Below are 14,860 nucleotides of genomic sequence, written 5' to 3' on the forward strand. Positions count from 1 at the left end.
ATTAATTATGAAGAGATTGAAACAGTGGTTAAAAACCTTCCAAAAAACAAAACACCAGGGCCTGATGGTTTTCCCAGGGAATTCTACCAAACATTCAAAGAAGAAATAATACCTATTCTCCTAAAGGTATTTCAGAAAATAGAAACAGAAGGAAGGCTACCAAACTCATTCTATGAGGCCAGTATTACCTTGATCCCCAAACCAGGCAAACACCCCATTAAAAAAGACAATTACAGACCGATTTCCCTAACGATTATGGATGCCAAAATTCTCAACAAGATCTTGGCTAATAGAATCCAACAGTACCTTAAAAGGATTATCCATCATGACCAAATGGGATTCATCCCTGGGATGCAAGGGTGGTTCAACATTTGCAAATTGATCAGTGTCATAGATTTTATCAGCAAGAAAAAAGCCAAAAATCATATGATTCTCTCAATAGATGCAGAAAAAGCATTTGACAAAATACAACATCCTTTCCTGATTAAAACACTTCAGAGTATAGGGGTAGAGGGTACATTCCTCAATTTCATAAAAACCATCTATGAAAAGCCTACAGCAAATATCATTCTCAATGGGGAAAAGCTGGAAGCCTTTCCCTTAAGATCAGGAACACGACAAGGATGCCCACTCTCTCCACTATTACTCAACATAGTACTAGAAGTCCTTGCAACAGCAATCAGACAACAAAAAGGGATAAAAGGTATCCAAATCGGGAAAAAAGTAGTCAAACTGTCTCTATTCGCAGATGACATGATACTCTATATTGAAAACCCAAAAGAATCCACTACCAAACTATTAGAAGTTATAGAGCAATTCAGTAATGTGGCGGGATACAAAATCAATGCTCAGAAATCAATTGCACTTTATAGATGAACAATGAGACTGAAGAAAGAGAAATTAGGGAGTCTGTCCCATTTACAATAGCACCAAAAACCATACGTTACCTTGGAATTAACTTAACCAGAAACATAAAGGATCTATATTCTAGAAACCACAGAACACTGTTGAAAGACACTGAAGAAGACACAAAAAAATGGAAAAACATTCCATGCTCATGGAGGAGAAGAATAAACATAGTTAAAATGTCCATGCTACCCAGAGCATTCTACACTTTCAGTGCTATCCCGATCAAAATACCAATGACATTTTTCAAACAACTGGAACAAACAGCCCTTAAATTTGTGTTGAATCAGAAAAGGGCCTGAATCACCAAGGAATTGATGAAAAGAAAAAACAAAGCTGGGGGCATCACAATGCCGGATTTCAAGCCGTACTACAAAGCTGTGATCAGAAAGACAGCATGGTACTGGCACAAAAACAGACACATAGACCAATGGAAAAGAATAGAGAACCCAGAAATGGACCCTCGGCTCTTTGGGCAACTGATCTTTGACAAAACAGGAAAAAACACCTGGTGGAAAAAAGGCAGTCCCTTCAATCAATGGTGCTGGAAAATTGGACAGCTACATGCAAAAGAATGAAACTTGACCACTCTCTCACACCATGCACAAAGATAAACTCCAAATGGATGAAATTCCTCGATGTGAGACAGGAATCCATCAAAATCCTAGAGGACAACATAGGCAACAACCTCTACGACATCGGCCACAGCAACCTTTTTCATGACACATCTCCAAAGGCAAGAGAAACAAAAGACAAAATGAATTTATGGGACTTCATCAAGATAAATAGATTCTGCACAGCAAAGGAAACAGTCATCAAAACAAAGAGGCCACCCACAGAATGGGAGAAGATATTTGCAAATGACACTACAGATAAAAGACTGGTATCCAAGATATACAAAGAACTTCTCAAACTCAATACATGAGAAACAAACGATCAAATCAAAAAATGGGCAGAAGATATGAACAGACACTTTTCTAATGATGACATACAAATGGCTAACAGACACATGAAAAAATGTTCAAAATCATTAGCCATCAGGGAAATTGAAATGAAACTACATTGAGATACCACCTTACGCCAGTGAGAATGGCAAAATTGACAAGCCAAGAAACAACGAATGTTGGAGAGGATGTGGAGAAAGGGGAACCCTCTTACACTGTTGGTGGGAATGCAAGTTGGTACAGCCACTTTGGAAAACAGTGTGGAGATCCCTCAAAAAGTTAAAAATAGAGCTACCTTATGACTCAGCAATTGCACTACTGGGTATTTACCCCAAATATGTGGATGTAGTGAAGACAAGGGCTATATAGACAAGGCACCTCAATGTTCATAGCAGCATCGTCCACAATAGCTAAATTGTGGAAGGAGCTGAGATGCCCTTCAACAGACGAATGGATAAAGAAGGTGTGGTTCATATACACAATGGAATATTACTCGGCCATCAGAAAGAACGATTCCTGAATATTTGTAGCAACATGAATGGGACTGGAGGAGATTATGCTAAGTGAAATAAGTCAAGCAGAGAAAGACAATTATCATATGGTTTCACTTCTTATGGAACATAAGAAATAGCAGGGAGACTGGTAGGAGAAGGAACGAAGAATGAAGGGGGGGGTAAACAGAAGGGGGAATGAACCAGGAAAGACTATGGACTCTGGGAAACAAACTGAGGGTTTCAGAGGATTGTGGGATTGGGATAGGCCAGTGATGGGTATTAAGGAGGGCATGTATTGCATGGAGCACTGGGTGTTATACGCAAACAATGAATCATGGAATACTACATCAAAAACTAAGTATACTGTATGGTGACTAACATAAGATAATAAAAAATTAGAAAAAAATAAAGAGGCCAAATAAGAAAGAAGAAAGAAAATGTAGGTTAATCGAAAAAGGGAAAATAAGTGTTACTGATCGTAGATAACAGGTTATGTATATAGGAAATCCAAATGAATCTGGAGAAAACATTAAAATTAAATACTGATTTTAGCAAAGTCACTCAGGTCATTTATAACTAAATTGTGGGGTGCCTGGGTGGCTCATTTGGTTAAGCCTCTGGGTTTGGCTCAGGTAAGGATCCCAAGGTCCTGGGATTATGTCCTTTATAGGGCTCCCTCCTCAGCAGAGAGTCTACTTCTCCCTCTCCCTCCACCCCTCCCCCTGCTCATTCTCTCTCTCTCAAATAAATAAATAAATAAATAAATAAATAAATAAATAAAATCTTTAAAAAATATATATTTCAGATATAAATAGTGTATTTATCCTTGCAAGAAAGAATCAGGAAATGAAAATAAAATAAATTAAAATACTGATACTGTTTATAGTGACATAAAAATATTAAATATCAAGGAAGAAATCTGTTAAAATATGTGCAAAACTGCTGCCCTGGAAACAAAAAACCACTTTACTGTAGGAAACTAGAATGACTTAAATAAATGGACGGCTAAATCTGAAATCAGGCATTTAAAACACTATGAAAACACCAGTAGTTGATGAAATAATAAAGGGTGATTCTGTTCCTTCTTGTTATTCACATTCTTCCTGTAAAGAGGAAATGCTTATGTATAGACGGTACCCTCTCCACAGAAGATCATAGTCTGTCATTGTGACCTCACAACACATATAGGTAGTTCATTTGGGGTAAATGGATTATCCAGCTTTATTTTGTAAATGGTGGATGCTTCTCATAATTCTTTCTTTCCTTTTTTTGTTTTTTGTTTTGAAGTTTTTATTTCTTCAAGAGAGTGCGTGAATGAGAGAGCATAAGCAGGGGGAGCAGCAGAGGGAGAGGGAGAAGCTGACTCCTTATGGAGCAGGAAGCCCCACGTGGGGCTCCATCTCAGGACCCTGGGATCATGACCCCAGCCAAAGGCAGTTGCTTAACTGGCGCCCCTCTCATAAGTCTTTCTGAGAACACTTGGAAAATTAAAGTTTACTGAATCTATTTGTCTTTGAGTTAAAAATTTCAGAGGATTATGGATTGCACGTGGCAGTTTGCTTGACAGCATCTGACTTGCAGGCTTAAAAATAGTTGAATTCAGGGGCGCCTGAGTGGCACAGCGGTTAAGCGTCTGCCTTCGGCTCAGGGTGTGATCCCGGCATTACGGGATCGAGCCCCACGTCAGGCTCCTCCACTGTGAGCCTGCTTCTCCCTCTCGCACTCCCCCTGCTTGTGTTCCCTCTCTCTCTGGCTGTCTCTATCTCTGTCAAATAAATAAATAAAATCTTTAAAAAAAATAGTTGAATTCATAATTATATATTGTTTATGATAAAGGATACAGACATATCATTGAATACTTATGTATCTTAACTTTTTAGCCTTTAGTTTTTTTAATTTCAAACTATATCAAGTACCCCAAAATTGAATTTTTTGATCTAGCCTTTACATATAAAATCAATATCCCACACCAAGGAGCTTTAACTATGATCTTGCAGAGGCCAATACTTGTAAACCAATACTGATAAGAATTGAGAATAAAGTAGAAGCAGCCTTTCCTGAATAAAAGTGGAGGACTATCCCATAGTCATGTATTAGAAAGTTCAATATTATAAGAATGTCAGTTCTCTCTAAATTTATCTATTGAGTAAATGCAATGCAATAAAACTGTAGCATTTTAATTTCAAGAAATTTCACAAGCTGATTCTAAATTTAGATGGAGATGCAAAGGACAAAACATAGCTAGACAATCTTGAAGTACAAGAAAGTTGGAAGACTTACTGCAAATATCAAGACTTATTATAGTTGATAAGTAATAAGTAATAATTATAGTAATTAAGATGTTGTGGTATTGGTACAAGAAAAACTAAAAATGAAATTGGCCAGCAAAATGAAATAAAAATTCTAGTAACAGATCCAGACTTCTTTGATCACCTGAATCACAGCAAATTCACACCTGCAAGGAGAAAGGAAAGATTCAATAAATAATGCCATGTCAATTGGATATTCCTATGAGAAGAATAAATGGAATTTAAACCCTACACCATAGCATACAGTGAAGGTTTACCATGGTGGTTATATTGGTTTTTTCTCCAGGGGGCAGGTTATGAGCCACATGGGCAAATAATGATTACTTTTACCTATTTTAGCAAAGCTTGTATGCATAGATCAGAGATGAGTGAAAGGGATCTGACAGTTACTAATTTGTCTGTCCTGATTTTTAGATACTCTGGATCCAGAGACATGATTATTAAGTGGGATTGTGAGCCACTGCAAATAGTTAGATAGGATTCCATCACCCAGCCTTGAAACACACAAACTCTATTTGCATTTGTGTCGTGTGGTGTCAGAGTTAGTTCCAACAGAAACGGAAAGGTCAATTTTAACAGACCTTGAAAGAATTTGGAAGTCCCTTTTTTCCAGGTCTAGAATTACTCTGATAAGTGACCTCACCTCTTCTTGGGGAAGGACTGACTGAAAAACCTTTGTCTGTATTTTTTGTGGCATTGCGGTGTCCTTCCACAAGAAGACATGGCCTCTCCTTCAAAGATGGGTTTTACAGTTGGAAAGTGGCTCATCTGTGGCAATTGGGAAGGGAATTTCCATTGGGTTGGCTTCCCTCAGCCTTCTTCTTGACACTTCTTGATCATATAGCTCAAATAATACTCTCTTTCGCTGCCCATCTCAGTCCTATTCTACTAGATACTGTCACAGACCTCTGCAGGTCAGTGACCTTGTGTTTCCATTCCTAGGTAAATGAAAATTAGACCACCTTGCCCTTAACAGAAAGTGTTGCAGCCTGGCTGTTGATACTCTGAATCTTGTCCATGAGAAATAGCGTCCAATCTTTGATTTACAAAGAACAGTTATCACTAAGGTCTCAGTGATGCTTGTGTTGCTTCTACTAGAACATTGCTTCTTTGTTTTGAGAACAGAATTTCCTTTGGCTTCTCACAGCTCATGTGTTCTCTGGTTTTAGTTGATAAATCCAATCCAGCATTCCTAACTTTTTGAAATTTTGCATCATTTATAAACACTGTATAAAGCTATTCTGGCATCTCTACCTCATTTATTGTAGGGTCCAATGTGTCCAGGCTTCAAGGAGTCAAACTAGCAGTACATTAGGACTGGCTCCAGGTGTTTTTGCCAGGACGTCAAAGTATAAGCCACTGAAGAGTGGCCCTATATCAGTAATCTCTCCCTTATTTAACATTTTATTTAACTCTTATTCAAGTGTAGTAACCTCTTGGTCCATTCTTAGGTCTGTTATCTTGATTCCTGCATTACACATTAGCTATCTTGATGAATAATTATTTTCCTTCTTTAGAAGGGAAAGTACTTCCTTAGGAAGGCCATGTTGAAACTTGATCCTAGACATTGTTATAGAAGCCATGATTCGAGGTGAGGGCAGATTTAAGGAAAATAAGTGCCAACTTCTAATGCATTTGCTTCAGATGAAGACTGTGTATTTTCCAAGTAGGAGGAGGCTGTTATTTTCCAGCAAGGAAGAGTGGACCTTCTTCAAGTCAGAGAGTGTAGGAGAATCTGAGGGTTCAAGATTCTCAGAACATTTACTCTGATATCTCCATTCTACTTTGGAAACTGAGGACAAGGGTAGAACAGCTTCAGAATGCTTCAGAATTCTTCCACTTGAGGGTCAAGGGAGAATGGGTATTTAAACACTAATTCATCTCAGTCAATGAATGAGTCCTCTTGAGGCATTTTGATTTTAGACACTTCTAGTCTGCCCCAAAGATGGGCACAATAGACCTCTGTGGCCCTATGTCCCTTCTGGTAGTTGGAAGTCAGGAAGTCAGATGGTGCACATCACAGCAGGAAGTCTGAGAAGATATGGATGGGGCACTGCAGCATCTCCTATCGGCCTCACCTAAGTACAAATGTTCTGAGAATGTATAGGTGTACATTCAAGAGGGGGACAGATAGTGTAAGCTACAATGAAACTCTGTCCAGAAATTCCATTGGCTTTTAACTTCTATCATTTGCATATTAATTTGAGCAGGAATGCAACTGCCTCCTAAGAGTTTATCTTGGAGAAATTTCTAAAATCTTTTCCAGAAACTATTGACTTCTATTTTATTCATATATTGTAAGGCTGGATATGATGTGGTGTTTTGGTCCCTCATAGAAAACTGTTAATAAAACATCAATTAAAGACATTTGCAAGAAGTGACCTTACTAAGTAAGGGGAGTGTTGGAGACAAGAAACATTTTGAGAAATTTTATTTGAATGGACTTCAGATTAGGAAGGAACAAATCATTTTAAGAACTCAATGATATATGCTTTGGGAAGCCAATCTCTTATGAAAACTTGAATCATCAACTTTAGCATTCCTTTATTTCTTGGAAGATAAGACAATTCTTTTGATTGAGTTATTGAAGGCTTGTTTTACTTGTCTGTTTCTCAAAGTGTAAATGAAGGGGTTCAACATAGGAGCGACGGAAGTAGTTAGCATTATTACACCCTTATTAATGGCCACTGATTCCTTTGCTGAAGGTTTGACATAGATGAAGATACAGCTGCCATAAGTGATAGAAACTACAATCATATGGGAAGAGCAGGTAGAAAAGGCTTTTTTCCTTTGCTGGGCTGAAGGGAATCTTACAATATGCTTATGTATGTGTAGGAAAGAACCACACAAAGAGGTGTTGTGATGAAGGTCAACACAGAACAAATGATAACCATGTGTCTGAGCATGAAATCTTCAGGAAGGGAGATACCTCACAGAGAAAGCTATCAATGACATTTGAGTCACAGAATTCCAGACTTTGGCTCAAGCTAAATGGTGGGAGTATGATTAACAAGCCAGCTATCCAACAGCAAAGGATGAGTCTTTTACAGACTCTGCTGCTCATGATGGTGCTGTAATGCAGGGGTTTGCAGAGGGCCACATAGTGGTCATAGGACATGGTACCCAGGAGAAAAAATTCCATTACTCCAAAAAGATCAGTGAAAAATGCTTGAATGGCTCAAGCACAGTAGGTAATAGTCTTGTCACCTGTTGCTAGGTTATATAAGTATCTAGATATACAAACGGATATGAATAAAATCACTAAGAGGGAAAAATTTTGTAGGACAATGTACATTGGTGTTTTAAGGTGAGAATCCACTAGTGTAAGTGAAATTATAGCCAGGTTCCCAGTTACACTTAGTAAGTAGGTAAAAAATAGAAAAATTTAAAGTAGACCCTGAAGTTGTGGATCATCCGTTAGTTCCAGAAGAATGAATGTTGTTATTATATAGTTTTTCATCTCTGACTTCTGATTTTTGTCCAATCTGCATGAGAAAGATAAGTTATTGTATTAGAATATAGAGATGCCAACGTTAAGTAGTGACAAACAATGACAAAGTCAAAGAAGTGACTGGGTCACATGAAATTTATTTTTTAATTTGGTGATTAATATTGTTAATATACTGGTGGACTTAGTTTGTGAATATCCTTCTTGTAGGTTTTTTTTTTCAAGTTTTAATTTAAATTCTAGTTAGTTAACATATAGAGCGATATTAGTTTCAGGAGTAGAATTTAGTGATTCATCACTTACAACAGCCAGTGCTCATCACAAGTGCCCTCCTTAATACCCATCACCCATTTAGTCCATTCCCTCCGCCCCCTTCCCTCCAGCAACCCTCAGTTTGTTCTCTATAATTAACAGTAACTTATGGTTTGCCTCCCTCTCTTTTTTTTCTTTCCGCTATGTTCATCTGTTTTATTTCTTAAATTCCACGAGTGAAATTATATGGTATTTGTCTTTCTCTGACTGACTTATTTTGCTTAGCATAATAAATGAAATTTCTTATAGATCAACTTACTTGGGCCACAATCCAATAATTTATGGATTTTGTGTCTCCATTGCATTTTTCCAAATTTATTTAAAAATTTTGTCTATATTCTGGATTGGTTTTATTGATAGTGCATCGTGATGTCATCAGTGTTAAAATTGTCTTTTACTCCCATCCATTCTTCTCTATGTTTTTAAGTAATTTAAAAAATTTTGAGCATAATTGACCCAGTAATTTCACTACTGGGTATTTACCCAAAGGAAATAAAAATACTAATTCAAAAAGATATATGCACTTCTATGTTTATTACAGCTTTATTTACAATAGCTAAGATATGGAAGCAACCTAGGTGTCCATTGATAGGTGAATGGATAAGGAAGATGTATATATAAAATATATAACATGAACATTACACAACCATTTCTCTGTGTTTTGAAGCTGAAATCTTGAAGTTCACTACCAGTATCATATCTTTGCTTGTAGGTTGGTTCTTGATAAAACGCATTTACAGAATAAATAATTTGGACTGCTTAAGAGACTCTCCAAAATCCATTCATCAATTATAATTTTATGTTCAACCCCTGTAACAGAATAGTGGTTTTGTTGCATTCTGTATAAAGTATGTATACACTTTGGGGACTATATGCATCAAGTCCTCTGATTTTGAATAGAACCCATACGTAATAATTCTTCTATCTGTATATCCAGTGGTGATTTCTTTTCTGAAATCCAGGTGTATGTAGCCACACATACCTCATATTGAACACATGCAAAGTTGGTTTCATGGACTCTGCATCCCTATCCTTTTCATCCAATGTGTTTCCTCTAATAAAGCTAATTGGTTACAATAATTGAACTCACACACTATGCCATGTGTTATGTAATGACTTCCTAGGAAGCACTTCTCTGGACCAACTGGAATTCTAATCCTTTCCCTTCTTCTACTATATCTTTCTTTAACATTTCTTGAATTCACCTTGAGGACACTGATTTCTCTTTGATTCTCAGCCTACACATTATTTCTTTTGGGAAGCCTTTAGAAACCTGGTGGCTGTGTTGGATCCTCCAGTCCCCATTAATGCATCATTGCTAAGCAATGCTTATTTCCATCATAGTACTTACCCTGAGAAGGTAAGTCTGTTGAGATTAGGAACTGTGGTTTTTGTTATTTTATTTTATTTTTCTTTAACTGGGATAACCAAGGAAACCAACACAGCCCAAGCATGTAGCCAATTCCTAACCAATGTTACTGGTTGAATGCCAAAATCAATATTTTTCTCCAGATACATACAAAGCTTTCTTCCTTCCTATTTGGACTTCTTCTTGATATTGTTCTATCACTGAATTTACTTTTTAAAAAATTTCTATGCCCGTGGTTCTCATATTTTGTATTTTATTTCTTTGTGGGATTTATTTATTTATTTATTTATTTATTTATTTATTTGCATTGAAGTGGAATGTTGGCTACTGAATTAAGTCATACCACAAAGCTGCCCCATTCTCTGCTAATATTTATTACTAAAGAAACAACTGGCTTTTCTTTATTGCCTAATCTTGCAAATGAGTATTTGAAACTCCATTTTGCTTCTTTGAGATATCTGTCATTGAGATAATCAAATAATAGGTCAACTTTGCAATACTAAGTTTGAGTCAATAGCTTTTCCATAGCTTTTCCCTGTTATCACAAATTAATCACAATAGGAAGCAATGAAATATTTTCATGTCTTTAGGGTTTGTTGTTTTTCCTATGTCAATGAATGAATTTTTCCGGGAGACTCTAATAGTTACAAGACTCGTTTCAATGCACTGATTAAAATATTCTCTTCTTACCTGGGTGCGTAGAGGGTCAACCCCATCTATGTGTCCCATTCTCACATTTATGCCACTATCTCGGAGAAATGTCATTAGCCAGGCTCTAGCTTTTCTTGAGAACTGGAACTCTGAAAGGTACTAGGGTCACACAAGGAATGCCCTCTGCGGATCACATTAAGATATAGCGAAGGGCCTCTTCAGGAACCCACCTACTCCCTTTGAATCCCATTTCTTCAGCTCACAGATACTAAATGCTTCATTATGGCATTAAACTAAGCCATGCACATCTTGAGAAATGGAGGCTCTAGGAATATAAATATTTTACTGCAATTATAAATAACATTATTCCATGGAAAACCTATCTATCCTATATAGTGAGAGTCAAGTTCTGATAAAATAATTGACGCTGAAGTGTGACTGGTATATTTTTATTTTATCTTTCAAATATTTCACATTTATAATGCCTGTAGGGATCACAAATAAAATGGTATCACCTAAGACTCTCTTTAGTTTGAAAGTGTAGCGTATGATGGTCTTGCATGACAATAATATGACATTTTGATGACCTTTCTTAGTTACTGCTACTAATGACCTAATGTACCCAATGGTAGTGCTTTCATGCTTAACAGTTACTCATAGCTTCTGTTCACTGTGAAACCACAAAATATTTTAAAGATACAAAATTGAAAATGAATGTGGAGTTGAGATTTGTGTATGAACTTATGGTCACTTGTGCTAAGCACAGGTAGCCCCGGGAATTTATGGTGTTTGCTCTCTGCAATGTAGTGCTAAAACACACCCCTAATGGCTTTTCTGTCTAGGCAATATTTTCTGGTGATATTTGCTTCAGTATTCTCCAGTATTCATCATTATTGGAATGAAAAACTTTTCAAAGTGAGTAATGTTGGGAATAATCTCTTTGGAGGAAAATCTAATGTTTGAAATCCTCTGGGCTGAGAGGTTTTTACACTATCAGTTTGACATTTGTGATTTATCATTAAGTTGAAAAATCAGAAGGTCTTTTGTAACATACATTCAAAAGGTACTAATGCATCTTCTGTGTATTGAAGTGGTAAAAACAAAAAACCCCTAACAATAATCAGTAATGAGAATGTCCTCAGAGAAAAGAGTGTCAATAAATCCATTACAGACTGCCGGAACAAAATTTAAAGTATCAGTCTAACTTAAGTTTATTTATTTTCATACATTCGAAGACAGTTAAAAATTATAAGATCTTGTATTTATTCTTTATCTGTTTTTATTATATGAATAATTTATAAACTAGAAAAATTTTGTGTGATATGTAAAATGGGGAAAAGTGTGAAATATTGTAACAGAGATAGCAAATATTTTGAAGCATACGCTTTTAGGTTTTCCTTCTACAAGTAGACCTATATATTATAAATAACACAGAAATACAAACATTAAATACAAAACTTGTACAATTGAATATATAGTTTGTCACATTTATTTACCTTAAAATATCACAATCTTTTTAATACCTTAATCAAAACACCCAAACCAAGGAACAAAATAATGCTTGGGTTCTTCTTCCTATCTTAGGCAAATATGTAATTTTTCCCTCATTATTGCAATTTCTACCTCTTCAATTCATCTTTCAGTAACATATTAGCATGTTTAAGGACTTTATGTTCTGAGTTTGTGTCAGTGCTCTTCCATAATTCTTTTTCAATAGTTACTAATTAACTACATTATAATCTGAACTATTTTAATTCCTGAACCAAAGGGAGGTATTTTAATTCCTGAGTCAGTGCTTGTAGGGGTTGAGATTAGTTTATATCGATGAATGGAAAAGAGTTTTCCCTGGAGGCTCTGATTAGATTGCAGCCTGAATAGTTTTCCTTTCTTTCTTTAAAATCTTTCCTTCTTTTAGAATTGGGAGGAGGGTCAGGTACCAGATGTGTCTAGTTCATGTAAAATCCCAAAGTATACAGTCACCATGATGGAAAACTTTCTGGGGAGCCATGGGATTGTAGGCATACACTGGATATAACTAAATACATCAAGTTAAGATACACTGAAGGATTATCTCTATAGCCCACCTAGCCTCCTGTCAATCCCTTTTCCTGAATTTATGGGCACTTATTGTAGTATGTACAAACACAATCTCTTGTTCTAAAATATCTATCTTTTCTTCCAGTTGTTAGTGCTCTCCTCTTGTGCAAAACACTAAGAGACAAAGTTTGAGGAAATTATTGAAAAGGATTGTAATTGACATTTTTGTTTTTTCTATATGTCTTTCAAAGTGTTTAAAAAAATTTTTAAGGGTGTAGAGACCATTTATTACATATACTTAGATATATATATATACTTAGATAGTAAGTCATGTTTAGAGGTAATTTTTCATATAAATCTACATTGCTTCACTTTGAAGTGGAGGGTGAATTCATGTCAGATGATAATTCATGTCGATAACACTCATTATATACCATCTTGGCTAAGCTAAGGTCATGCTTTCTACAGAAAATACAACTATGATATAAAGTTAATTCTTTTTTACAGTATTTCAAATAGCTACATACATTACTAATTTTGGTAAATGTAAGTCATATTTGTTCTTAATCTAAGTTCTCAAAAAGAAAAGTGAAATCACAACTGTCATACTTACTCTTCTGAGAGTCAATGATAGCTTTCACTGGATGTTTAACAATACTTTTCTTGTTGATTACTAGGAAGAGTAGACTTTGATTCTTAGGAAGAGTAGAGTTTGTTAGCAGAAGGTTACATTTGAACTTCTGGCCACTCTTGCTTGTGGACCAGCACTCCCCTTACAGGCATTCTGGAATGCCTGTGATCTCTGGGATACTCTTCTCCAACACACTGCCAAGTTCTTCTTATTAACGACTTCATCCCATTTTAGAGCTCTAAGGTTGAAAGTGATACAGAATTCAAAGGTTTTTGGAAACTGTAGGAGCTCTTTCTGGTTTTGAAAGGGTTGGTAGTCTGATTCTTGGTCTAGCAAGAAGTTTTTACATTAACAAGAATAACAGTTGTTATTTGTCAAAGCTAAAATGAAATGAATAAACACAAGGGACCTCTGTGACCCCATTTCAAAAAATCCCTGATGAATCTTCTGTGTAATGAATTTGGCAGAAATCCTGAAAGATGTAGTAGTGAGGAGAGTGTCCTCAGAGAAAGAAAGATGCAACAGTACCATTCAATACTGGTAACACACAGCATTAAAAATTAGATGGTAGAGTGCATGTCTGCCTTTCCTGTATGTGTTCCATACCTCCTGTGGCTGGTATAAGACCTAGTTTTCTTCCTTATCACATGACTTAATTAAAAGAGGTAAAAAAGTCAGATAATCTTTTTTTTTTTAAGATTTTATTTATTTGGCAGAGAGAGCACGGAAGAGAAAGCATGAGCAGGGGAGGGGGTGGAGCAGAGGGAGAGGGACAAGCAGACCCCCCACTGAACAGGGAACCCCACCTCAGGCTCAATCCCAGACCCTGGGATCATGACCTGAGCCAAAGGCAGATGCTTAACTGACTGAGCCACCCAGGCGTCCCCTAAAATCAGATAATCTTAGGAAAATATATGAATAATCACAAAATCTAGTGATAAGTACTTTTACCGTGTCTATACTTAATCTTTCTAATGTTTTCTGTGCACAAATGTCAACTGCCTAAATGCACAAATGTAAGCCTGTCTCAATACATCTTACATGATTTTGATAACTTGTTTTGTCACATAAACAACATGAAACTATTTTCAAATCACTAGTTGTAGACCATGAACCATCATTTTAAAAATTTTTATTTTTTTAATTGAAGTACAGTTGACACATAATGGTACATTAGTTTCAGTTGTATAACATAGTGATGGATCATCATTTTTGATGACTGTGTAATATGCACATTTCAGGATCCCATCGGTTTTTCATTCCTAACTTTTAAAAATTTGTCTGCAATTGTTCATTATCAAATAAATAGATGTATATAAATAAATTGTATGGTTGCATAAACTATTTCTCAGAAATTTAGTTTTTTTTCAGCAAATCATATACTTCTATAAATATTTTTGCAAACTAAATTTATTATCAGTCTTCAAATATATTTATTTATATTATTTAAAAAATTGTGGTCAAACTCCCTTTTACTTTTAGCTATTTTATAATTTGTCTGTAAAAAAAGTCCTCTGAAAAAAATTCTTCTATATTTATCAAATTGTTATTGACGTTCCCTCCAATGGAAAAAAGTTTGCTTTGATTCTTAGTTTGTTGAGAATTTTATTGATAATAAATTTTACATTTTATAAAATATTCCATATTCATTGAGATAATAAAGTTAATTTTCTAACTTGTTTTATTATTTTTGTTTAATTTATTTAAATATTTTTATTAGTAAGAAAGTGTGAATTGGGTATTTTAAAATATAAAACAA

At 35.6% G+C, this 14,860-nt stretch overlaps 1 pseudogene; it reads right to left on the reverse strand.

Annotated features, from left to right (window-relative positions):
• Positions 1–7,197: 7,197 nt before the first annotated feature.
• Positions 7,198–8,113, reverse strand: LOC113255935 (olfactory receptor 6C2-like; annotated as a pseudogene).
• Positions 8,114–14,860: the final 6,747 nt, after the last annotated feature.

This window comes from Ursus arctos, unplaced genomic scaffold (assembly GCF_023065955.2).
Source record: "Ursus arctos isolate Adak ecotype North America unplaced genomic scaffold, UrsArc2.0 scaffold_21, whole genome shotgun sequence".
Lineage (NCBI taxonomy): Eukaryota > Metazoa > Chordata > Mammalia > Carnivora > Ursidae > Ursus > Ursus arctos.